This window comes from Zootoca vivipara, chromosome 7 (genome assembly GCF_965207765.1).
Source record: "Zootoca vivipara chromosome 7, rZooViv2.hap1.1, whole genome shotgun sequence".
Lineage (NCBI taxonomy): Eukaryota > Metazoa > Chordata > Lepidosauria > Squamata > Lacertidae > Zootoca > Zootoca vivipara.
Genome location: NC_142590.1, coordinates 53,032,012 through 53,058,364, shown reverse-complemented (window position 1 = coordinate 53,058,364; position 26,353 = coordinate 53,032,012). Strand labels below are relative to the sequence as shown.

At 43.7% G+C, this 26,353-nt stretch overlaps 1 protein-coding gene across 5 annotated transcripts in view; it reads left to right on the top strand.

The window, feature by feature from the left end:
* The window catches only part of USP49 (ubiquitin specific peptidase 49), a 47,306-nt gene that overhangs the window by 9,444 nt on the left and 11,509 nt on the right, over window positions 1-26,353 (top strand). For 2 of the 5 annotated variants that reach the window (XM_035121763.3, XM_035121767.3), the window contains exons 2-3: window positions 22,871-23,013; window positions 24,843-25,036. The gene's annotated coding sequence lies outside the window, so the exon portion shown is untranslated. Of the gene's footprint in view, window positions 1-22,853; window positions 23,014-24,842; window positions 25,037-26,353 lie in introns of all 5 variants that reach the window. The other 3 variants (XM_088674251.1, XM_060277055.2, XM_088674249.1) reach the window with 2 other exon arrangements.

The window sequence follows — 26,353 nt, the reverse complement described above, 5'->3', positions numbered from 1 at the left end:
TTTTTTAAGACACCGTCTTACAACTTTTTTTTCTCAAAAAAACACAGGGTGTCTTATTTTCGGTGGGGTGTCTTCTTTTTTTAATTACCTGATGATGATAAGATATAGTTTGCATTTCTGTACATTACATTTCTGTACATTAATTAATGATGATGATAAGCTATAGTTTGCATTTCTGTACATTACAAAAAGGGAAGAAAAAAAGAAGAAAAACTGGCTTAGGTGGTCCGCCCGGCCCGGCAGGGCGCTCCAAGCGCTTGGCGCTGCGCCGGTTCTGGGCGGCGGGGAGGCAGGTCTCCTCGGCTGGGTCAGGCGGAGACCGCTGGCTCGGGCACTCCGCCCGGCCGACAGAGCGCTCCAAGCGCTTGGTCTTGCGGAGCGCTCGACGCGCTCCACGCTGCAGCCGCCGTATCTGGGCGGCAGGGAGTAAGGTCTCCATGGCCGGGCCAGGCGGAGGCCGCTGGCTCAGGCGCTCCGCCCGGCGCAACAGAGCGCTCCAAGCGCTCAGTCCTGCGGAGCGCCCGACGCTGCAGCCGCCGGATCTGGGCGGTGGGGAGGGAGGTCTCCTTGGCCGGCCAGGCGGAGGCCACTGGCTCAGGCGCTCCGCCCGGCCCGACAGAGCGCTCCAAGCGCTCGGTCTTGCAGAGCGCTCAATGCGCTCCACGCTGCAGCCGCCGGATCTGGGCGGTGGGGAGGCAGGTCTCCTTGGTCGGGCCAGGCGGAGGCCGCTGGCTCAGGCGCTCCGCCCGGCCCGACAGAGCGCTCCAAGCGTTGGGTCCTGCGGAGCGCTCGACGCGCTCCATGCTGCAGCCACTGGTTCTGGGAGGCGGGGAGGCAGGTCTCCTCGGTCGGGCCAGGCGGAGGCAAGACCGCTGGCTCGGGTGCTCTGCGCGCTCGTCGCTGCAGCAGCTGGCTCCAGGCACCGAGCCGGCAGGCTTCCTCCTGCTGCTGCAGCCAGCGTTCTGAGTCCCGCTGGCTGGTTGGGGCGCTCGGCGGTCTCTCTCCACATGGCATGGAGGTATGTCTTATTTTCGGGGTATGTCTTATGTTTAGCAAATGTTTAAAAATCCTGCCATGGCTTACTTTATGGCTATGCCTTAAAAAAGGGGAAACACGGTAGTACTGTATTTCGAACCACACAGAATGTTCTAAAATCTTGGATAGATACTAACTGGTCTCATAATCTGACATGCCTGTTTATTTAGTGAACAACAATATAAAGGTTCTAAATTTTAACTCAGTTTATAAATATTACATATGGGATTAACATACAGTACCTGAAACTTTCATTTGCATAAATTTTGTTTCATCTAAAGCAGCCATGGGGCAAAGAGTGTATTTGAAGACCACTACTTTTTTCTTTCTTTTTTACAAATGACCTTCTTTTTGAAAGTCAATCAATGTAGTCCCTTACTGTTGAAACACGTATACATACTTAAATTATATTTCATTGCCAAGCTTAGAGGTAAAGAGGTCTAATCTGATTTAGCAGGTTTTGTCACACTTTCTTATGGAAAAGGAAGAAAAAAGCAGCTGAGCTGTTGGCACACAACAATATTAACAGTTCAGAACTCCAAACACTTGTACTTGATTAGCAGGCTGTTAGTGTGCTTCTCTCCCTTACTTCCAATCCCACCCCATCATCTTATTTTAGGGAAAGCTGAGTTGCAGGGTGAGGTGCTAAAATAAACTTTTAAAAAATAATGTTATGAAATTGTTGCAAAATGTTATATACAAAACGTGCTTGAAATTGGTAGTTTTTAAGGACAGGATTAAAAGGATTAGGGTTAATTGAGAAAGTTGAATTCTACTTCAATGTTTATTATATCTCTCTGTTCTGAATAATACTTCTACCCAACTTTTAAAGATAAAAAACTGTGCTTTTAGATAGCCCCTGGCAAGCTGGGGGGGGGGGGAGATATTGGTTCTTTGTAGCCTGATACAGAACTCCATTGTTTAATCTCACACCTGGTAATGTTAGCATTGCTATGAAGGCTGAAAACTTTCATTGTTGTGGTTTAATCAGTTGTATTCAATACTAGTCCTACTTGGAGTTGACCCATTGAAATTAAGGAACCATTGAAAATAAGGAACCTAAGTCATGCCCATTAACTTCAGTGAGTCTGTTGTGGGGTATGGAAACTTTTCTGATGAGATAACATATCATCTCTTCAACCCCAGATGGGCCAAATTTAACAGGTGTGTAAGGCTGCCCATCTGTCAATTCCTTGACATCACTATGACAATCAGGTGATGCTGGGATTTGAAGTCCCAGAACTTCCAGTGTAGTATGAAAGCCTTTTGCTGTTTGCAGAGGGCTTTCAGATAGTTCATGAGCACCTATTTGAGCCTCTGGAGGCCCACATAAGAGTATGATGGTAGTGGTGGCGGCGCTGCCTGAAAGCCTTTTGCAAAAGCAACTGTTTTTGTGCACTCCCTATCTACTGTTCGGGATGGGGGCAGCCAGCTGCCTTTTGGGAGTATCAGCTGCCCACAGGAGAAGTCCTATGCACAGCCAATCTTTCCAAAAGACAGCTTCTTCCAAAAGGGGTTGCTTTCTTTGGCTGCGCATGCCTTTTCCCAAGAGGGAACAGGCACGCACAGCCAAAACGAGCCCTTTGCAAGTTGCTCCATGCTGCTCCTTTCAGTTTCTGATTTTGAAAGTTGAAAGGAGCTGCTTCAAAGAGCACCATTGGGAAGAAGAAGAAGTGGTTTCCCTTCTTGAGGGAGGAACGCTCCTACTGCCCAACAGCTGAAGGACAGGTATGAATGCCCCTGCTGCAGCAAATGAATGAGGGGGCCCACTTTAAGCCCAGGTAGTCTCAATAGCTAGAAGCAGCTTTGGCCAGCTATAACTGTTCCTTGGCCAGAGGACATTGACCACAGTAGTGTAGGCATTGGTGACTTCAAGACTGGATTGCTGCCTGCAATGCACTCAATGTGGGGCATCGTTTGTGCTTGACCTGGAAAGTCCAGTTATTGCAGAATTGGCATAGTTGCAGACAGCAATTTGAGACCCTGTCTGTATAAAACAATTTTCTAGGCAGCCCAGCCTGGAGCTAGAATAACAAAAAAACAAAAAAAGACACCAACTTTCTCCTCCTTTAAAACCTGCTGCTGTACTTAGCAGAGTTTCATACACCTTGCCACTCCGTTCTGCCTCACTGCTCCACGACCAGAAATACATTTGCTCTATAAATCTAATTAAAGGATTTTAATGCTGATAGCATTTCTGTATTCAGGCAAAGTGTGCAATTTCCCAAAAAACACATTGTGTTGCTTGGCCAGTTTCATGTATGTTTTTTCTTTTCTTTTAGAGAACTTCATCTTTATATAGTAAATTCCTATACAATAAAGTTGATATGTATTCTAAATCTGAAGTTGCTTCTGTTGCTTAATAAAGTTAGGTTCTTCACAGATCACCCATTTTTGCTAAATGAAGTTTCTTTTCATTGTATCTGATTTCCATGTTGAGTGTTTTCTGCTTATTGCATCAGTTTTTCAGTACAGTACTGCTTATCTCTCTTGGTTGCCAGCCATTTTAGTAGCTCCGCTTTTGTAATTTTAAAAGCCATCTGATAAGTGGGAAATAATCAGGTGATAGAGATAAGGCAACAGCAAAAGCTTTTCCTATTTAAGTTTTGTGTGCTAGGCTGCTGCTAAGGCACAGGGCCAGTTAAAAAAGGTGGCAACTCTACTGTCCATGTCCAGATCTGCTTAGGGGTAGCAGTGTACCATATGTGTCTTCATTTTATTTTCTGAGCATGTGTTGAAATATTCTTAATTAAATATACTTAATAGGGAACTTGTTCCATCAATTTAGTGAGAATTACTTTTGAGTGACCATGTTTAGGTTATGCTTGCCATTACCATGCCTCTTTTCCCAAGGATCTTAACTCTGATTTCACTGAGCTTTGTGTCAGATAACCAACATAATTAATGCATGAAGGGGTTAATACCATAGAGTAGGCTGTCTTGCCCGGCTTAGCTATGCCCCTTCCCTTCCTTAGGAGGAAATTGGTAATCAATACTATTTTTCCTCTCCCAGTCTCTCAGTTTGTGAGGAGGTATGAACTAGTTGCTCCAAGCTCATACTCCATAGTTCTTACAAGCCACCCTTGAGTTCCTACAGTATCAGTAATTTAGGAACTTTCACCACTTTGTGACTAAGCCAAGTTTGCTGTGTGTGCAACTTTTTCTAAATGCTGTAGGAAAAGCACATGAATCTGAGCTTTGGAGAGTTTATAAGTACAGTGGTACCTCGGTTTAAGAACAGTCCTATTTACGAACGATTAGGTTTACGAACTCCACAAAACAGGAAGTAGTGTCCCAGTTTGCAAACGTTACCTTGGCCTAAGAATCCGAATGGTGGAAGGGCACCGGCGGCGGGAGGCTGTTATTGTTATTGTTAGTGCTTTTAATGGTAAGCAGCATTTGATAACTTTTGTGAGTTGTAAATCTCTTGTAAGTTACTATATATACTTGCTTATGGCAATGTAAGAAAAGTCTTCAGATTGGTATACAGTACCGTAGTTCTTTAGAACAGCTTATTCTATGGCAATTGTTTTCATATTCAACAGATCTTTCCCATATTGTCGTCTTTGCTTTGGAAATTTTTAATGCAGCCAAGGTTCCAGGGGCGTGTTATAGGGCAGGCTTTTTAAATATATGGAACCCCAGATGTTGTTGGATTACAGTTACCATCATCCTTTGTCAATGACTGGGGATGATGGGGCTGTAGTCCAACAACATCTGGGAACCTAAGTTTGAATATTTTTTTCTAGTGTTGAAGTTCAATGCAGGGCACTTTTGTGACCCTTGTTGTCTCCGCCATTGTACTTCCTAGAGTGAATGTCTGCCTTAGGGGGTGGGCTCAGTGATAGAGCACATGTTTTTCATGCAGAAGTTCTGAGGTTGGATCCCCAGCATCTCCAGGCAGGGCTGGGAATGTCCCCAGTCAGAAGCCTTGGAGTCACAGAGAGATGGTGTAAACAATACAGTCAAACCTTGGCTCCCAAACGCCTCTGTTTTGGAATGTTCGGCTCCCAAACGCCGAAAACTTGGAAGTAAATGCTCTGGTTTTCAAATGTTTTTCAGAAGCTGAACGTCCAACACAGCTTCCGATTGAGTGCAGGAAGCTCCTGCAACCAATCAGAAGCCACGCCTTGGTTGTCGAACATTTCGGAAGCCAAACGTTTGACAGCCGAGGTTTGGTTGTACTGAGTCTGACTCCGAAGCGCCCTCTCCGATTGCATGGAGCCTGGACAGCCCCGTGGTTTTCCCTGGCGCTGAGGGCGATGAAACAGTCGTTGAGACGACTAGAGCGCCGGTGGCGGAAAAGTCATTCTGAATCAGACCGGACACGGGCTAGAGCTCAACTTCGAGCCTACCAAGTGGCAATGGCGACGGCGAAGAGGACCTTCTTCACCGTTTCCATCGCATCTGCAGAAAACAGCAGCAGGAGACTCTTCCAGGTGGTTCGCAATTTAGCGGAACCACCTGCTCCACCCGGACCCGGTACGGGCCACATGATCTCCTGCAATGATTTTGCAAAGTTTTTTGCAGATAAAGTCGCTCAGATTTTATGCAATAACATTCCCTGTATTTGTATTTGGAGGTATGAGCTGTATTTGTATTTCCCAGACATATGCAATAACATTCCCTTTATTTGTATTATTTCTATCCATTCTGTGGAAGCGCAGATCAAGAAATGTGGGCCACAGCTGTGTGCCTGCTCATATGACTGCCATGGGATAGCAGCTGAGCAATTTTAACAAATAGTGAATATGGCTATTTTTCCTTGTTCTGTATGCTTTTCTGTGAAGTGCTGCACTGCATTCATATTCTCCGAGTTTGTTTGTTTCAATTCAGTGGCGTTAGACCCAATTGAGAAATGCTGTCCTACAGCTGAATTTTCTCTCTCTCTCTCTCTCTCTCTCTCTCTCTCTCTCTCTCTCTCTCTCTCTCTCTCTCTCTCTCACACACACACACACACACACACACACACACACACACACACTGACAAGTCTTGCTATAAAAAGAAAACCACACAAGATACATTTGAATATGTTATTATTATTATTGATTTTAAAAAGTCAGAGGGTGGAAAGCTTTCCTATGGAATCTCTTGAGCATTCAGATGACTTAAGAAGTGACGTGTGATCAGAAATGTTAAATGAATAATTTGAGAAAGGAATCTGGTTTGCATTTCTGTTTCACTAGTACTTTGTCCCCCACCCCACCCCGGGCTTCTTCAAAAGATCAGCAGCTGTGACCCCAAATAGTCTTTATTCCAGTTCCAAAATAATCTCAAAATAGTCCTTCATTTAAAAAAGGAACTAGATTAAAGCATTCCGCCTTGGTGGTGTGAATGTGGTGTGAATGGGTTTGACACTTGCTCTGGTGCTATATGTATTTAAATAAGGGGTGGATTTTAAAGCAACAGAGTTAAGACATTGGCATTATGGTTCTAGAGACTAATCAAGTTGTACATGCACTGTCATAAGGCAATTTATATGGAATTTGTAGATAATGTACGGACATTTCTGTCTGATTGTGGAACAGCAATTTGAAAGTATTTATTCATTCATTCATTTATTGCCTTTATGCAAGCTGGTCATTTTTATAATAGGTCAGTAAACCAGATGAATTCTGGCACTTTACTTGTTTAGCAAGTGAGATTTGAAATGGAACAACCAGATTTTAAGCATCATTACTGGTGCATTTTAGAGCTTGTTCTGATACAGTATTTCCATTCATTGCAGTTAACTGTTCTACCACCAAGTGTGTTATCCTATTTACCAGTAATACAACCTGAAGCATAAACGTGATCAGGACAGAGCTTTTAGTATATTTTTTAATTTCTTCAGGTTCTTGCATGCTTAATGAGGAAATTATTCTCTGGGACAATTGCTCACTTTATATATTGGGTAACAGTTTATTTCCAATTAATTATTACAAAGAAAGATGAGAAATGTGAAGAGAATTGCTTCACTCCAAACTGGTTTTGGAACTATTAAAAGGAGAGGGAACTATTAAAAGGAGAGGGTCTGTCCCAAACTCAGTGGCGTAGTAATAGGGGGCAGCAGGCTGGGCAGGGCTGACCACCTCCGACGGCCGTCACCATGGAGGAGAAGCCCCGACGCAACCAAGGTTGCCTCACTCCGCGGCTTGCTCGCGGGGTTTGCTGCGTCGCCGCATCACATGCCTGTGTGTGCATGCACCGCGTGCGTTGTGCGTCATGACACATGTGTCGTGACACATGATGCATGTGCGCGGTGGACACCCCACCCCTCGGAGGGGTGCCTTCGCGTTTGCCGTCCCGGGCAGCCAGGCGGCTAGCTATGCAACTGTCCAAGCTAGAAGTTCTCCATCCATCCAACAGGGGCAGAGTTTCTGGGATAGAAGCTGTATATATGTGTGTGCGCGCATGTGCATGCACTTTCCTCCCCATCAGAAATTATCTTGCTACCTTACAACCTGTCCCAGGTGCTAATTACATTACGTATTTCATCACTGTCCCATTTTAACTGGGAAATTATATAGCAGCTTGGTACTCTTTTCATTGTTCCTCTCACTTTGCAGGGGTATATGCATGGCTTCTCTCAGAGGTCTTGCACTACTGGCTTCCTGACAGCCTTCCACTTTATATTGAAGTCCTTGAAATTCCATGCTTTCCAACTGTTAACGACACTTCTTGAATTCAGAATTCATTGCCAGTGAAGGTTTGACATGGCCTGTCTACTTCTATTTTAAAAAACTAGACCTGGATACATTCTATGTACTGAGCCTTGACAGATCTGTATTTTTCTGTGGACTGTTCTTTTGAACTGTGGCACATAATTGTGCTTAGCTGTAAATGACAAAGGCTTACTAATTGATTTACAATAAAGGATCATTATTTGGCTCAATTCCACTAGATTTGAAGTGTACACAAATATTTGTTTGTTTGCAAAAACTGGCATACCACCAACATTAAGGAAAAATATAGTGCTGAACAGCATAAAATCAAGAATAAAATCACATTCATAAAACATGTACAGAATATATCACAAATAATTAGATCAGATTAATACATCATCGTTGCTGGATCACCCCTCAGAGAAAGACTGGGTGAACAGTTGAGTTTTAAGTAGACATCTAAATGCCAGTACTATAAGTGTGTGCCTGATGTTCGTGGGAAGCACATTTCAAAGGGCAGCTTCCGCCACATGAAAGATTCTGGTCTTAGTGGACATAAGACAAATTTCAGGAGCATAAAGCACTACTAAAAGCTTCTCTCTTGAGGATTGAAGCATCTAGGCAGGGGTATAACGAGGACAGGCCTTCCTGGAGGTAACTGGTCCCAAGTTCAGGACTTTATTTGCCAGTAACAAGATCTTAAACTTGCCCCAGTAGCATATTGGAAGTCAATACAGCTCGTTCAACACAGGTTTTATGTGGCGTTAATAGGGCACAACCTTCAACTGCCTTCTTGCAGCATTCTACACTAGATGCAGTTTCTTAACAACCCTTAATGTTACCCATGCCTAGATTACCATAGCTAAACTATCCCAATGTTTCACCAACTGAAGCTAGCAGAAAGCAGTCTTAGCCACTTGGGCCCCCAGTGAGAAGCATGGACCGAGGAGCACCTGCAAGCTATGTATCTTCCCCTCAAAGGAAGTGCAGCCCCATCCAGAACTGGCAACAGGTAACTAACTGATCTGTTTCCCAGACTTGGGAACTACTCATCCACAGAGCTTCCGTCTTACTAGGATTCAAGCTCAGTTTATTGGCCCTCGTCCAGTCCACAACTGCATACTGGGCCAGTTCCTGCACAGCCTCACCTAATTAAGAGGCTATGGAGAAATAAGTTTCATTGGCGTATTGTTGACAATGTGCTCCAAATCCCTTAATGGTCTCTCCCAACAGCTTCATGTAGATGCTAAATAGCACTGCAGATAAAATCATACTCTGCAAAACAGTTGTTCTCGAGAATTGAACCTGGAAATAGAAGTGGAATCACTGTAATACAGTGCTCCCAATACCTATCCCACATAGATGGTTCAGGAGGACACCATGGTCAGTGGTATCAAAAGCACAGAGAGATGAAGGAGATGAAGCAAAGTCACACTCCTGTTGTCTTATTCAGCTCTGGGAAGATCTCTTGCATGGACTCTAGAGGCATCACGAGATCTCGGATGGCACCATAAGATCTCACAAAGGCCTCCAGAGCCCAGTAAGCAACACAGAGAGCTTAAAAGCACTTTCCACACCAGATGAGCTTTTAAACTCTCTGCCTTGTGTGATTGTGTACAGGTCGGTGGCCAAGCATGTAATGTAGTGCAGTGATGGCAAACATTTGAGAGACCCAAGTGCCCAAATGGCAACCCAAAACTTGCTTCTTGATCGCCAAGTACCAATGCAGCAATGTAACTGTAATACTGAGGTTTCAGTTTAGAAAAAACAACTGCTACAACACTAGGAAATGCCTTGCAGATTTGCCGACGGCTTGTAGGATTGTCTGCAAATGTTGTGGAATTTTCTAAATGCATTTTCTTGACTTGGAAAATATTTCAGCTGCACCTGCAGTTTTCTCTGCAAGGTTTTTGCTATCACAAAACATCCTTTCTGCCGTTTTCCCTACACCTTGTGGTTGTCTGTTCAGTAATTTTATCCTTATTTGGGAAATCATGAAAAAGGGAATTACTCCCAGACAACATGGCTGTTTTGATAAAATCCCCATCAGAGAGGGGCTTACCATGTTTGGCTATGCACAGTGAAATTTGAAAAGTGGCAGCTGTCAGATGATCTGTTCTAGAAAGAGAGTTGCAAAAACTAAGTTACTGGGAATGGTATTTCCTCAATTTCCCTTTGAGAAACTCTTTTGTTTCAGTTTCACCAAGCTGGGGAACGCTTTTGTGGTTGGTGTCAAAGTGTCATCTGACACTTGATGTGTGATACACAACACTTTCATTGCACAGAAGACAGAACGCTTTCCCATTGCATTCAACGATCTTCCACTCTCTGTTCTTGCTTTTCTTTTCGTCTTTTTCTTTTGCTGCATTCCTTTTTGCGTGTTCCTGACTTGGAGTCTACAAAAATTTTGAACATAGGAATATAAAACATGCTGCATGAGAAAATCATAACAAAGATTACAATTCTGAACAAAATAATGAAGCGCCCAATACAAATCCATCCCCGTGTTTGCGTCACGACGACGAGCCTCGATTCCTGGCTTTCTAGTAACGAACTCTGTGCTGGGGCGACAGCACATGTGCCCACAGAGAGGGCTCTGAGTGCCCCCTCTGCCACACATGCCATAGGTTCGCCACCACTGGTGTAGTGTTTAGAGTGATGGACTAGGACCTGGGAAACTTACTTCTGAGTGTATACACATACCGTGTTTCTCATATTATAAGTCATGTCTTATATTAATTTTTTCTTCAAAAAAACACGACATGGCTTATTTTTGAGGGATGTCTTATTTTTTAATAAAGTGCACGCGGGCGCTGTTTGCCGGGCTTGTCAAGCCCAGCAAGGAGCGCCCGCCGATCTTCGGTGACAGGCGGGGATGGGGGGAGAGCGGAGAACGATCTCCGCTTCTCCCCCACCCCCGCCTGTCACACAGCACAGGGCCGAAGATCGGCGGGCGCTGTTTGCCGGGCTTGTCAAGCCCAGCAAACAGCGCCCGCCGATCTTTGGTGACAGGCGGGGGTGGGGGGAGAGCGGAGCACGATCTCCGCTTCCCCCCCACCCCCCCTGTCACACAGGACAGGTCCGAAGATCGGCGGGCGCTGTTTGCCGGGCTTGTCAAGCCCAGCAAGGAGCGCCCGCCGATCTTTGGTGACAGGCGGGGGTGGGGGGAGAGCGGAGAACGATCTCCGCTTCCCCCCCACCCCCGCCTGTCACACAGGACAGGTCCGAAGATCGGCAGGCGCTGTTTGCCGGGCTTGTCAAGCCCAGCAAACAGCGCCCGCCGATCTTCGGTGACAGGCGGGGGTGGGCGGAGAGCGGAGAACGATCTCCGCTTCTCCCCCACCCCCGCCTGTCACACAGCACAGGTCGGCGGGCGCTGTTTGCCGGGCTTGTCAAGCCCAGCAAGGAGCGCCCGCCGATCTTTGGTGACAGGCGGGGGTGGGGGGAGAGCGGAGAACGATCTCCGCTTCTCGCCCACCCCCGCCTGTCACACAGCACAGGGCCGAAGATCGGCGGGCGCTGTTTGCCGGGCTTGTCAAGCCCAGCTAGGAGCGCCCGCCGATCTTCGGTGACAGGCGGGGGTGGGCGGAGAGCAGAGAACGATCTCCGCTTCCCCCCCCACCCCCACCTGTCACACAGGACAGGTCCGAAGATCGGCGGGCGCTGTTTGCCGGGCTTGTCAAGCCCAGCAAACAGTGCCCGCCGATCTTTGGTGACAGGCGGGGGTGGGGGGAGAGCGGAGAACGATCTCCGCTTCTCCCCCACCCCCGCCTGTCACACAGCACAGGTCGGCGGGTGCTGTTTGCCGGGCTTGTCAAGCCCAGCAAGGAGCGCCCGCCGATCTTTGGTGACAGGCGGGGGTGGGCGGAGAGCGGAGAACGATCTCCGCTTCTCCCCCACCCCCGCCTGTCACACAGCACAGGTCGGCGGGCGCTGTTTGCCGGGCTTGTCAAGCCCAGCAAGGAGCGCCCGCCGATCTTTGGTGACAGGCGGGGGTGGGGGGAGAGCGGAGAACGATCTCCGCTTCTCGCCCACCCCCGCCTGTCACACAGCACAGGGCCGAAGATCGGCGGGCGCTGTTTGCCGGGCTTGTCAAGCCCAGCTAGGAGCGCCCGCCGATCTTCGGTGACAGGCGGGGGTGGGCGGAGAGCAGAGAACGATCTCCGCTTCCCCCCCCACCCCCACCTGTCACACAGGACAGGTCCGAAGATCGGCGGGCGCTGTTTGCCGGGCTTGTCAAGCCCAGCAAACAGTGCCCGCCGATCTTTGGTGACAGGCGGGGGTGGGGGGAGAGCGGAGAACGATCTCCGCTTCCCCCCCACCCCCGCCTGTCACACAGGACAGGTCCGAAGATCGGCGGGCGCTGTTTGCCGGGCTTGTCAAGCCCAGCAAACAGCGCCCGCCGATCTTTGGTGACAGGCGGGGGTGGGGGGAGAGCGGAGAACGATCTCCGCTTCCCCCCCCCACCCCCGCCTGTCACACAGGACAGGTCCGAAGATCGGCGGGCGCTGTTTGCCGGGCTTGTCAAGCCCAGCAAGGAGCGCCCGCCGATCTTTGGTGACAGGCGGGGGTGGGGGGAGAGCGGAGAACGATCTCCGCTTCCCCCCACCCCTGCCTGTCACACAGCACAGGTCCGAAGATCGGCGGGCGCTGTTTGCCGGGCTTGTCAAGCCCAGCAAGGAGCGCCCTCCGATCTTCGGCTCTGTCCCCCGATGCGCGACGGCTCGGGGAAGCAGGCAGGGAGCTCCTGCTGGGTCCCGCGCCTTCGCCTCTCGCTCGGTCGGGGCTACACGACATGGCTTATTTTCGGGGTATGTCTTATTTTTCACCAACCCTTAGAAATCCTGTCATGGCTTATTTTTTGGGGATGCCTTAAAATATGAGAAACACGGTACCATTTTACTGTAAGTTTATTATTCAGAGAGCATGCCTAAGTAAGCCTCTTTGCAAAGTTTTCATTTACCATGGAGGGGAGCTGGTTGTGTGTTTAACATCCACTCACATTTATCGTGTGGTAGCATTCATAGAAAGTAGCTTTTAGGCAATGGAGCATCAGATCTCAGATGAATCAAGCATAGGAACACTGTATCCTGCTGGCTAGAAAGGAAGGAAGGGCAAAGGGGGAAATCTATAGTCAGTCTTTAGAACTACAGTAATACACTGACACCAAGGATTAGAAAACTATAGTAGGCGGGGAAAGTGCACTAAAGGGGGGAGGTAAATAGTAGCTCTTAGGCCTCCAGGAATTTATAACCAGGTAGGCAACTTAAGGCCTACCTTAGGTTCTAAATCCGGCCCACGGACAGTCCGGGAATCAGCATGTTTTTACATGAGTAGAATGTGCCCTTTTATTTAAAATGCATCTCTGGGTTATTTGTGGGGCATAGGAATTTGTTCATTCCCCCCCCAAAAAAATTATAGTCCAGCCCCCCCACAAGGTCTGAGGGACAGTGGACCAGCCCCCTGCTGAAAAAGTTTGCTGACCCCTGATCTAAACAATGCAGTCATCAATCAAGTTCTGACTTCACTCATTAGTTAAAAACACTGAGGGGAGGTAGTAGCCAGGCTGACTTATCTCAAAGAAATCACTTAGAACATGGGTAGGCAAACTAAGGCCCAGGGGCCGGATGCGGCCCAATCGCCTTCTAAATCCGGCCCGTGGATGGTCCGGGAATCAGCATTTTTACATGAGTAGAATGTGTCCTTTTTTATAAATGCATCTCTAGGTTATTTGTGGGGTTTGCCTGGTGTTTTTACATGAGTAGAATGTGTGCTTTTATTTAAAATGCATCTCTGGGTTATTTGTGGGGCATAGGAATTTGTTCATTCCCCCCCCCAAAAAAAATAGTCTGGCCCGTCACAAGATCTGAGTGGCAGTGGACCAGCCCCCTGCTGAAAAAGTTTGCTGACCCCTGATTTAGAAGGTGCTTGCAGATTTTGCTTCATAACTTTCCATCTCTGAGGATTAGAGACTTACTTACATTAAAGGGGGGGGGGAGCACATAATCTGGGCCCGCCTTGAAGGCCATTCTAATCCATCCACGCCTGTGAGAGTCTGAAAGGCATTTTTGCTGTGTGCAGTGTGCACAGCAGACACCACATTGTTTTTCCTCTTGCATGGTGTGCTCTTTCTCTGTGTAAATCTAATTGACAGGTATACTTACCAGCAATTCTAATGCTGAGTAATCGGTGTTGCTCCATGCTTTAGAAGGGCTGCTGGACTGCATGTACCATAGCTGCCAAGTATCCCGTATTCCCCGGGAAACCCCGTTTTTCCAGCCATTTCCCGCTGGCAGCCCGGTTTTTTAAAAAACCCGTAAATCCTTCGGATTCTTACCGGCCCGGGGAGGCTCCTTCTGTGCATGTCTGGAGTCTCTGGACATGCACAGAAGCGATTTCTGGCACAGCGGCCATTTTGGAAATGGGCAGAGCATGCGTAGAAGCGACTTCCGGTGCTGCTCTGCCCAGTTCCAAAATGGCTGCATCACGACTTCCGGCGCTGCGGCCATTTTGGAAATGGGTTACAGCATGCGTAGAAGCAACTTCCGGTGTCGCTCTACCCAGTTCCAAAATGGCCGCAGTGCGACTTCGGGTTCCGCGCAGCTGCCGATCCTGGATTTTTAAATCTGGAAGTTGGCACCTATGGCATGTACATTTCATTGACTTAACTTCCTATGTGGTTGTCTTAAGTTGCAAAATTTCCCTGGGGAGGAGGGATTGTGACGTCATAGTGCCAGCCAATCAACACTTTGCAATGTAGCTTGTACTACAACCTGGCAGAGCCAGTTTTCCCTGAGTTTGATCCTTGTTTTTGAGAATGTTTTTGAGGTATGTTTTTGAGAATGTGTGGCATGTTCTTCCAGAATGGCTCAGCTCTCCTAGTAATGCAATATTTTATGCAATCTTGATTAGTTTTTTCTAAATGGATCACAGCAAAAAATGTCCTGTTCAGAAAAGCACAGTGGAATAATAATTTATTTGAGATCAGTATACTCATTGACACCTGTGTTGTATCAGTCAGTGAAAACATAACATTTTTCTAAACTTAATTTATAAGTAATGCAAGAAAATTGAATGTTTTCTTCTTTGTTTGAATCCTTATGGCTCTTGGTATTAAAAATCTGTTAAAAACAACAGATAATGTATATAAATTCAGGCCGCTTTTTCACCAGTAAGACTGGCAATGCTACCGGTAAACATTTCAACATTGTAGCAAACAAACACTAGAGTGACCAGCTGGCATTAAAAACTGATGCGTGCCTTCTCTACCTCCTTATCAGTTCTACTAGTCTATGTGTTGCCCACTCTTAAATGAATTTTCAGTAATCCCTATTTGGCTCCCATCTGTTAAACATCAATGACACTACCTCTGAATACCACTTTAAAGTTGGCTGTTTCTTCCAGGGTTTTTTGGGGGAGCAGGGAATGTGATTTTTTAAATTGTTGATTTGCCCAGAAATGTTTGCCTCTGTTTACTGAAGTCATATTTGTCCCTTAGAATGTCTAAAAATCATTAGAGAAGGTTACTGCCATACTAGATAAGCAGCAATGTTTTTAACAGACTGGAGAAAATGCTGTGTTATAACAGTGATGATCCCACTCCAAGCTAGAAATCAAACACAGCTTTACAGTCCACCTGCTACCTTTTGACAACCAGTTCTTTCATTTTGATGTTTAGAGAAGTGCAGGGAGCTAGTTGCACGAGTTGTGCAAAGCAGACCTTGGTGCAAGGTAGACAGGCTGTTGTTTCTCTTCTTTTTATTATTACTAATAAGAGCTTCAAATTCAGAGTCAACTGTTCGCAAGACTTCAAGCGTCAGATTGACATTTCAATTTAGAAATTATTATAGTAAATATTGATGTAATTCTAGTGTGTGTGTTTCATATGTTATCAATGAATATATTTCTTTAAAATATAAAAATGGCTTTCATTGAGAAATGATTTATTCCTATTTCTTAATGTAATAGCTTAACTGTAACATTCCTTTTTACAAAAAGCTTTGCCAACCAATCAAAAACTTACTAATTTCGAATGTCCAGTGAGGACTTGTTATTGGTGCCATCACTAGGAGCTGCTTGGTTGGCAGTGGGCTGTGGCAAGGCCTTTTCAGTGATGGTTCCCCATTTTTGTAATTCCCTTCATAGTGAGGTGCACCTGTCACCTTCATACTGAAGAAGAAGAGTTTGGATTTGATATCCCGCTTTATCACTACCCGAAAGAGTCTCAAAGCAGCTAACATTCTCCTTTCCCTTCCTCCTCCACAACAAACACTCTGTGAGGTGAGTGGGGCTGAGAGACTTCAGAAAAGTGTGACTAGCCCAAGGTCACCCAGCAGCTGCATGTGGAGGAGCGGAGACGCGAACCTGGATCCCCAGATTACGAGTCTACCTCTCTTAACCACTACACCACACTGGCTCTCATTCAGGATAAATTAACTTTCAGGATAAATTTTAAAACATTATTATTATAATATTTATTTATATCTCACCTTTTTCTCCGTCGGGGACTCGGGGTGGCTTACACAGATAAACTAGAAAAAGCTAAAAACATAGAAAAGGCAATCATTAAAATGTACTTAATAGGATTTAGATAGTATAAAAAGATCCATTAAAAATGCAGATATTAAAAACATCACAGTACCAGCCCTTTCCTCAAAAACAGTCAGTTCTAAATGGTCTCTTGGAACAGAAGGGTCTTCACCAGCCAGTAGAGGACAGACAGCAGGAATGGAGCCAGTCTAACTTCTCTAGGAAGGGAGTTCCAAAGTCTGGGAGCAGCCACCAAGACCTGCATCCCCATTCCTGTTTACCTAGGCACTGAATGGGTGAAAGACACTGTTTCTGGCAACCCTACGATCACGTGTTTTTAAATCTTTCCATAATTTTTACAAAAATATTTTTAACTTCCTTATAAACATGGTGTCCTAAATAATTAAAACATTTGGGTGTTGACACAGAAAGCAAATGTAGGATTTTGGACTTAAACCTGTACTGTATTTGAATCTGTAAATCTCAGTGGGTGACTTTGGGTCAGCATCTTTCTTGGAGAAATCTATCATGTAGGATTATTTATGAGGCTAACATAGGATTATCTCCCATGTACACCACCCTGAGCAATTGGAGGAAGGGTGAGACATAAATATGTTAATGATATAGCATGGCTGTTGTATCCTTGGTATTGCAGTACTACAACGTGGAAGATAAGGGAGTCCATTTTGTTCTGCCTTGCTATCCTTTCTGTCATGCTATGTTAACATAGCTACATGGAAGCCACTTCTCTCTAATCAGACCACATGGATCCTACAGAACTGGCACACTGTTTCTCTGGCAGGATGCTGATTCTGATTGGCACCCATATGTTGTGCCCCTTCCCACATGGTTGGGTTACTTAATTGTTTTTTTAAAAAGTTTCTGGCTTTAAGCCATTACAAAAAAAGTAATTCATATTGATAAAACTATGTAAGATAAATTTGGTACTATATATAATCATACGGAAATACACATGCAGAAATAATTTCCAGAAGAACGACCATGTTGGTCTTTTGCAAGAAAAACAACAAAGAGTCTTGTGATACCTTAAAGTTTATTTCTTTTATGGCATAATATTTCACAGGCTACAGCCAACAATTCTAGTAGAGTCCAAATTAGTGCAAAATGATTCTTCAACCACAGCACTAAAGGCACAATTAGCATTGCTAAGTGACAATAGAATTAACTTTGCATCCACTATTAAATTAACTCCGGTAGTAGAACAAGAAACCATTATGTCTGTTAAGCCCCAAATGAATGAAGTTAAACTTTTTCATAAATTGCAATTCAGCAGATTTTTGCTGGAGTTTCCTTGTGAAGTTTATTTGTTCCATAACGGCTACCTTAAAACCAACATTAGGTTCAATTCTTCTCACACTGCTGATTTTTTTCCTTTTCTGGTGCCAGATTTGTATACATTTATTCATTTGTGTAGAGATGGGCCTGCTTGACCTATGTATATGCAAAAGGGCACTGCTGGAAGGGGATAGCATATATCACACTGTAAGATGAGCTGTGAGTGAGTCCATGACATTGTGGCTGACATTATTAGGTTCTGTAATAGTGCTGCCAAAGTAGATAGGGGGGCAGAGTTGGCATCAGCTGGTCACTTTGTATGTGTCTCTGTTATATGTCCTATTGTACCTAGTGACTAGCTGCTTTAAGTTGTGGTGGATGGGGATACTGCCTGTAAGCAAGACACCAGAAAGGACAATATTCAGAAACCAGTGGGAGTACATTTCAACTTCTGAGGGCATACACTCTGTTGACCTTAAAATTGTCCCTCTTGAACAAAGGAGCTTCAGAGGAGATGCCACTATGAAACTTCTGAATCACAACTTATAAAGAAGTTCAGTTCTATCACCTGTGATCTGAATTCAGATAACACTTTTTTTTAAATCCTACCAGAGTAGTTAATTTATTTTTCATATACATTTAAGCAATTGTGAAATTATCACAGGCTACATTATCTTCTATTTCACTTCCCTCTGACGATACTGTTTAAATTTCTTTCTTTTCATTTTACTTTATGTGCATAGGTGTATATATATATATACCTGCCAACTTACGATAGCACTTCATGAGTCTGAAGTGGACTGTAGTCAACAAAAATGTATTCTGCAGTAAGCTTGTTAGTCTAAGGTGCCACAAGGTTCTGCTGTCAAAATAGAAAACCTATCAGAAGTACTGTACATAGACTGGAGTAGATATTTAAAACTGCCTGCGGTACAGTTAAGCACATGAGAATCCATTAAGCTTTGGCCAAAGGCAGTGAAACCCACCACTCATGGAAATATTTTTTTCATTGCTATTTACAAGCAGTAGGTCAGTTTTCTGTGATATTGATCAAGACTTTGGGGCTTTCAACAATCTGACAGAGGGTAAGTTTTCCTCCCAGCTGTGCAGGACCCACCCCCAGAGAAGTGTCTCATGGGTGGCTAGGGGAAATGGCCCCTTGGTCATTACAAATTGGTCCTACTATGTGACTACCAAGATGTGGGATAGAAAAAACAAAACAGCCTACTAGGAACCATCAAATGGTGGTTAAGTCTGATGGAATGTATGCTTGGCTTTACTGATGATGGTGTAGTGATAGCTTGGACAGTATGGTGGCATAGTGTCATACATCTAGGTTGTTTTTGTGTGTAATTCTGACAGGCTTTCTAGATAATTCCCATGAGCTTCAGCCAGTATGTCTGAAGGCCAGGGCAGATGGGGGTTGTACTCCAGCAACATCTGCAGGACCACATTGTTTGCATGGTCTTAAGTAAATTGCTAACTCCAGTTGGAGCTGTTATAGGGTCATGACGATCAGATCAATAAAGATTCTTGTTTTTTTTTTAATTTGAGTTTTTATACTTTACATTTTTGGCCCCCACTTGAGTGATGGTATGATGATCTGGTTTCCTATCAGAGGATTTCTTCAAGTCCTTGGCAAAACTCTTGTTTCCTTGGTATGGTTTGCATATATTATTCTTGTCTTAATTTTTACAGTGTCCAATATCTGAATGAAACACTCCGGCTTCATTCCCATCAAGGCAACATTATGCCGCTATTATAATTGCAGCTGGCTGCTTTTCTTGGCTCTGGAAACACTTTCAAGGGGAAAATGCTTAAAATAAAACACATAAAACTGGCAGTGGTTTGTGTGTATGTGTTGTTATCAACAAGCATGCTGGTTGGAACACAGTCTCAAACCTATATGGTATAAATCTAAGTATATACTGGTATACAGAAGCCGTCTTGGGAAACTTTATCAATGTAATGGTTATAGAGCTGGATCAGCGTTGTTCTGCAAAATAGTGTCAGCTAATTACAGATAGTGAACCATGAAGAATGATTAGTAATTTATTTTTCTCAACCAAACGACGTGTGAGTTTTAAAAAAGAAAGATCACGCTGTCTGACGATTCAGGAGGTTTCTAGAGGCTTCTAACTTGTAAGAAGAGGACAGTGTTCCTATTCCTCATGTGACATGTCAAGCTTGTGACTTCGTTTGGACACACTCTATTAAAGGGGCAGAGAAAACAGAACACCAAGCTTAAGCTAACTGCCTCAAGTCTGTGTGTTTGTGGCTGGTCTTGTTTAAGGAGAGGTCAGATGTGGTGATGGGGACTTTTGATGAGGAGACAGCTACAGGTCTCAATTTATTCCATCTGTTGAACAAGTCTATTCAGATAGATTGCTCCCCTGCTCCCATTTCCTTATGTTTTGGGGTGAGAGAATGGGATTTCAAGCTGTAATGTGCCTGGTCATTATTATAATGCAAGCCTATATGGTGCAGCATCTGGAATATTAGCCTTGGACCCATGGGTGTAGTGTAGCCAAGATTTATGGGGTTTTTTTGGGGGGGGGACAGAACCTCAGTTAAGTATTTTTATTTATTTACTTGATTTAGGGGGCACAGGTGCCCCCCTGCCTCCCCTTGGCTGCCCCCATGTTTGGGCCTTGCCTCAGATACCTCCTGTGCTACCCTGTTTCTCCGAAATTAAGACGTAGCCATAAAATAAGCCATAGCAGGATTTTTAAGCATTCAAGGAATATAAGCCATACCCCGAAAATAAGCCATAGTGATAGGCAGTTTAACCGTGTAGGTTAAACTGTATCATACTTAATTTTTTAAAAAGACATCCCCTGAAAATAAGCCATAGTGTGTTTTTTGAGGAAAGATAAATATAAGACGGTGTCTTATTTTCGGAGAAACATGGTACTAGCATTCCTAAGTTTTACTGGGGAGTTCTTAATTTGCTATAGGCAAATTACAAACTCTCAGTCTAACCTACCTAACATGGCTTTTGAGAAGCTAGAGATCCACTCTAAGCTCCTTGGAAAAACGACACAATATAATAAGCTGAGATATCTTGTATTGTTGCAGAAAAAGTAAAACTGTGAGTGGAGAAGGATATGCATCTGTTTTTAATTCACCTCTCTTATCCATTAATAGTTCTATATACTTTTTGATACTCTTCCCACCAATCAATATTACTAAACCTTTCTGTAACAGTTCACAGATTTTGTATTTGCACTGTTAACAAGTTAACTACTTTACCACATGTTCTTGGGATCCTTAATGAGTTAAACAACAGTGCATGCAGGGGATGTCTGTTGTTTGATCCATCCCTGTGAAATACACACACACACACACACGGTATATTGCTTTTTAAAAAACTGGTTCCTGGTCTCTGTGAGGAATAAAAAAAATACTAGTGAATTACATACATAGTCAAATAATGGTGTAGTTTCATACCACTGTATGATGGTTACAACTGTGCATATGAACTTTTTGGAAAGTGATCTTAATAAAAACTGTCTCAAACCTCCATGTACAGTAAATCATGTGGCTCATAGCACATGCTTATTGATGCCTTACAGTTAGTTTATACGATATTTCTTGCGAATGATTTTTCTTTTAGAAATAGATTTTTTTTGTGGCTAATCTTAAGATTCTGTTCTAGTTACAGGTAGGTAGCCGTGTTGGTCTGAGTCGAAGCAAAATAAAAAAATTCCTTCAGTAGCACCTTAAAGACCAACTAAGTTTATATTTTGGTATGAGCTTTCGTGTGCATGCACACTTCTTCAGATACACTAGATCTGAAGAAGTGTGCATGCACACGAAAGCTCATACCAAAATATAAACTTAGTTGGTCTTTAAGGTGCTACTGAAGGATTTTTTTTATTTTGTTAAGATTCTGTTGTTTGTACTATGTTGCTGAAAAGCCAGGCTTTCTCTGCTGTAGGTTTTGGGATTGTTTGTATAGTGCCATCAATATATCTGAAACAGGTCCTGTTGTGAGGAGCTTGCAATCCAGATTTTAACAGTGGGGAATAGAACAAGGTGTGTGTTGGGAGAGGGGGATGACTTCAAGGAAGTTGTAAGGTATGTGCTTGCATGTGCCTAGATTTTGTTTCAGCTTGGAATGATGATTAAAGAGTTAAGTTAATGGACTGAATGTAGTTGGTTGACATATTCCTAGTTCTCTAGTTCACAGCAAGTTCTTACCAAATTTATCTTAGGTCTGCTTATCTTCACCTCTTGCAAGTCTCAGGTTTCTGTTGAATGAATTGCCACTCATGACGAAATAAGACACTTCTCCTTGTCTTAGATAATCTTAATGGGGAGTTCCTTATTGTACTCCCTTCTGCCTCTTCCGCCCCCCCTTCTTGTCCCCAAATCCCATGTGACTCCTTTGTTGTTTGCTAAAATTCACAGAAAGTTCTCCAGATTGGCACCCCTGGCCAACCCTATCTCAGCATACCTATTGAAATCTGCTTAGTGGGAGGCCAAAGACATGCAAATAGAGAGATTCCCCATGGGGCTAGATGTCAGAGGATAAATTGGATTGCTTCTAAGGACAAAAGGTTCCTCCAGGAAAAGCTAGCCTGCCCTAGTTGTGAGCACAGAACAATGTGAGGAATGATTTACTATGTACCCACAGATGTTTTTGGTGTGTGAGGATTCTTTTTATCAGCAAGTAGTATCATAAGCATCACTGTAAAGTTGTGTCTTGCGTAGGGATGATGAAACTCTGCATTCTGTCCATATTGTTAATAGGAACACTTTTGCTGCATTTAGACAAGTTAGTTTTCCCTTGTAAATTGCCCTCCTTAAACTCAATATTTGTTCCTCTTGTTAACTAGGTTTTTTGTCTGTGTTGGAGTGGGGGGAAGCACGTAATCCGTATTATATTTGCATTGTATATGCACAGATACCGGTAGATATGTTCTAAAATCCTGTGTGAATCAAAGTTGAATGGATGGTAGAATTTCCCTACAAAAAGCTGATTTCTCTGCCATCCAAATCAAAGTGATCCAATATGTGCGTATTTTTAGCTGGCCTTTCCTTTTTTAGATTTTGCTTTGCAAATATGTAGGTACCGTAGTTGATTAGCAGTAATTGACTGAATCAACTGTATATGAGTAGCAGACCTCTATAAAGCTAAAGCTCTGAAACAAAGGAAATCCAGAGTGCCTTTTTCCTTTTGACATTTCTTCATCAATGGCTGTGCTACAATTGTGCTGTCTAGTTACAGTAGTTAGTTTTTGTACATCATTAAAAATATATTCTCTGCAGTAGTTCTTCCATTAGAGCAATGATTCATGTTCTAAAGCTGCACAGCCTATTTCTTGTTTTTATATGTTTCACAGGAATACTTTCTCTTTAGGGCTACAACACTGCATTGCCTGTTTCTGATGAAGATCTAAGTTATAATTAAATTCCTGAAGAACAGTTGAAGTTCCTATTGACTGCAATGGGGATGTTCCAGCCTCTGATCGTTGAGTTACGGGAATATTTAAATATGAATCGGTGAGTATTGTATTCTGTTTTAAACTTGTTTTTATGTCTGGCCTGTATTTTTTCTCTTTCGCATGCATGCACACATGCTGTAATTCAGCAAATTGAGCAAACAAGAGTGCTTGTTATATCAGCACCTGCAGAGGAAAGAAGCCCATATGCTCCTGACCTGGAGCTAATATACCCTCTGTGTATACGGGGCTCCTTTTATTGTGGCCATTTTCTTGTATTCCTGCTATTACTGAAGAGTATTAAAGGAATAATTATGTCCTGCTGATAATGTATCCCATGGTTTTAGACAAGTCTGCAAAGTGAATTGCATAAGGTACCACTTCCTATTGGGGGCACACACACTGAACCACTCTTTTCCTTGGCCTTCACCCCACCCCCAGCCGGCCGTCCATTGTCCTCCCAGACCGGGGGCGGGACGATAGCCATCCTGACCCAGGTGGGAGGCACCAGATCAGGTAAGCCCGCTCGGTGTTGCAAACCCTGCCCACCTGTTGGGAAGGGAGGACGGAAACTGTTTTGTAGGATTTTGCTTAACACCCTCAATAGGATAAAAAAATTAAAATCTGCCAGCAAGTATCTAAGTAAACTTGTTGCTATTATCAGCACTTTTCCATTAATGCTGCAGGTACAAGCATAGCTTAATGACAGTATAACTTTGTTTTATGTAAGAACTCAGTAGCTTCCATTTATATTGAAAGTTAAAACACCAACTTTCTGTTTACAAATAGCCCTGACCAAGTTGCTAGACTTTTAAAAGAAATGTTACAAATTAATGCAATTTATACATTCTGCCATAAGTGTACATTGTACATTTATTCTGTGTGTCCTAAAAATGTTGACAAGCCCGTTTTTTTCATTTATTTTATTTATTAGTGCCATGTTTGTCGATGTGAATAGGTACCGTATACCAACATTTCCCCATGAAAGTGTGTATTTTCCAGTATGTTTATTTTGAAATTTTCTGTCGCCAAGTATTCTTGGAGCAATTTACAGAACAGAAATAAAATGGATGCAATGGAAACATTAACAAACTGAAGTAGAAGTCAGCAACTAAAAACTGGCAGCAATAAAGTCATCACTGTTTCACAGTTAGAAACTTGGGGCAACTAAAAGATCTCTGCCTGAGGGGGGGCTCTGGGGGGAGAGGGGGAGAAGTTTAATTATAAAATGGACCACCTTCGACTGTCTGTTCACTCTGGGACCTTCTCGTGGCAGGAGGAGGCCTGGGGAGGGAGGGATAGGAGAAGGTAGACAATAAGGTAAAAAGAAAAAAAAGAGAGAAGAATGTTTTAGAAATATGAATATGAGCTTAAAATAAGAATTGATGTAGATGATAATGGATGAAATTTGGAAATATGAAACAGCTAAGGATAAAAACAATTTTAAATGAAAATCAGAAGGGTGGGATCTGAGGAAGTCCTCAAGACAATGTTAAGTAAAATATGAAGTTAATGAAATATTGATATGTTTGTTTGTATTTTGCTTAATTTTTTTATGTACTTGTTCTGTATTGTTTTTGTTTTTCTTGTATGTTTTATTATAAAATGAATTTGAAAAATTTGAAAAAAAGATCTCTGCCTGGTGCTGAAAAGATAACAAAGTAGGCACACAAGGTGAGAGTTTCATTAATTGGGCAGCAGAATGAGAAAACCCGCAGCTACGGCTGCCTCACTTGTGATGGTTTCATGTAGATCCGCAGTGGGGAACCTCTGCTAATTTAGTCACGGGGGCCATATTCCTCAAATCACACCCACCTGTGACATCAGGTGTCGGAAAGGAGAAAACATGGCTGTAAAGGAATAATTGAGAGCTTTCACATTTGCTTTCAGTTTTTCCTTGGCCAGCAGAGCCCACCCCGTCCCGCATCAGCTGCTTCCTGCAGTTCACAATCAGAGCTCCCAAGCATAGTTGATCTCTGCCGAAATGGAGCATTGCAGGCGTGCTGACCAGCTGATTGGCACTGACTGCAACACCCACGGGGACCTGCTGCAGGGATCTTGCTTTGCAATCTGCTCGAGTTCAAGTAAGTCTGCAAAGGAACTTTTTTTCTGCAAAGGGAAGCAATGTACTTGACATCATGGATCCCGGCATAGCTGCCAAGTTATCCCTTTTTTTAAGGGAAATTCCATTATGCTGAATAGGCTTCCTCGCGAGAAAAGGGAAAACTTGGCAGCTATGGATCCCGCCCACCTATCAAACTGGTCTGCAAGGGTGAGAGATTTCAGGATCCAGTCCACTGGGTCATATCTGTTTCTCCACTCCCAATGAGGAAGTTAAGAAGCATGGAGTATAGGACGGAACCTTGCGGGTTTGTTTGTTTGTTTATTGCATTTATATCCCGCCTTTTTCTCCGAGGAGCTCAAGGTTCTCCCCCTCATTTAATTCCCATTGAAGTAAGTTAGACTGAGAGGCAGGGACTGGCCCAATGTCACCCAGTGAGCTTCATGGCCAAGTGGGGATTTGAGGCCTGGTCATAATCCGACACCACAGTGTCATTGGACTGAGCAGAAACCTCTCAGCACCACATTCTTGAATCAGCTAACCAGCTTGCAGCACAACCACTGCAACATGGTACCTGCAAACACTAATCTAGAGAGTCCATCCAAGGTCGTATTTGGGTTTGGAAGCATGCTTTAAACTTCATTTCCCTGGTTCAGACATCACAGGAAACTGGCTTCTGAAGAGAGGGAAGGGGAGAAGTGTACATGTACAAGGCTCATTCCCAGTCTGATATAACGGGGGCATATTGGACTGGAACCATGATGTGTGAATCTGGCTTTGGTGTTATTTATAATACTTAGCCCCAAGTCAGATATGTTTCCCCTAGTTTTTTGTTTTTTTTAATATAAAGGTTGCATTTAATTCGGCAATAGATAGAATGCCATGTTTTGGGTTTAAAGTGCAGGTTTAAATATATTTGTTGGTATTAAATTCAGTTTTTAAAATGTTTTTTTTATTTTTAAAAAGAAAAAATCCTATATATGAAACATTTGGAAAATCAGATTTAAAATTCTATTTTTAATTAACTCTTGATTTTTATTGACTGCCTCAGAGAGAATTCCTGGGCCAGTGTTGTTGTTTAAGGATGGGCAGGATGCCTCTGCAAATTGTCTGTGGCTCACAAGAGGTCTGGTTATACTTGTAAGCCTGTTCATTCTGGAGAATTTCAAGGCTAAGTGAGCTTACTGTGTGATGTTAATTACAGCTTCTGGAAGAAGTGTTCCATTTTGTTTTTCACCTATCACAAATTATAGCGGTTCTCTACCAATTGATGTAGATTCCTGAGAAAGTTCAAAACAATGGGAAACAAAAATAATCCTTAAATATTAGTTCAGAATTA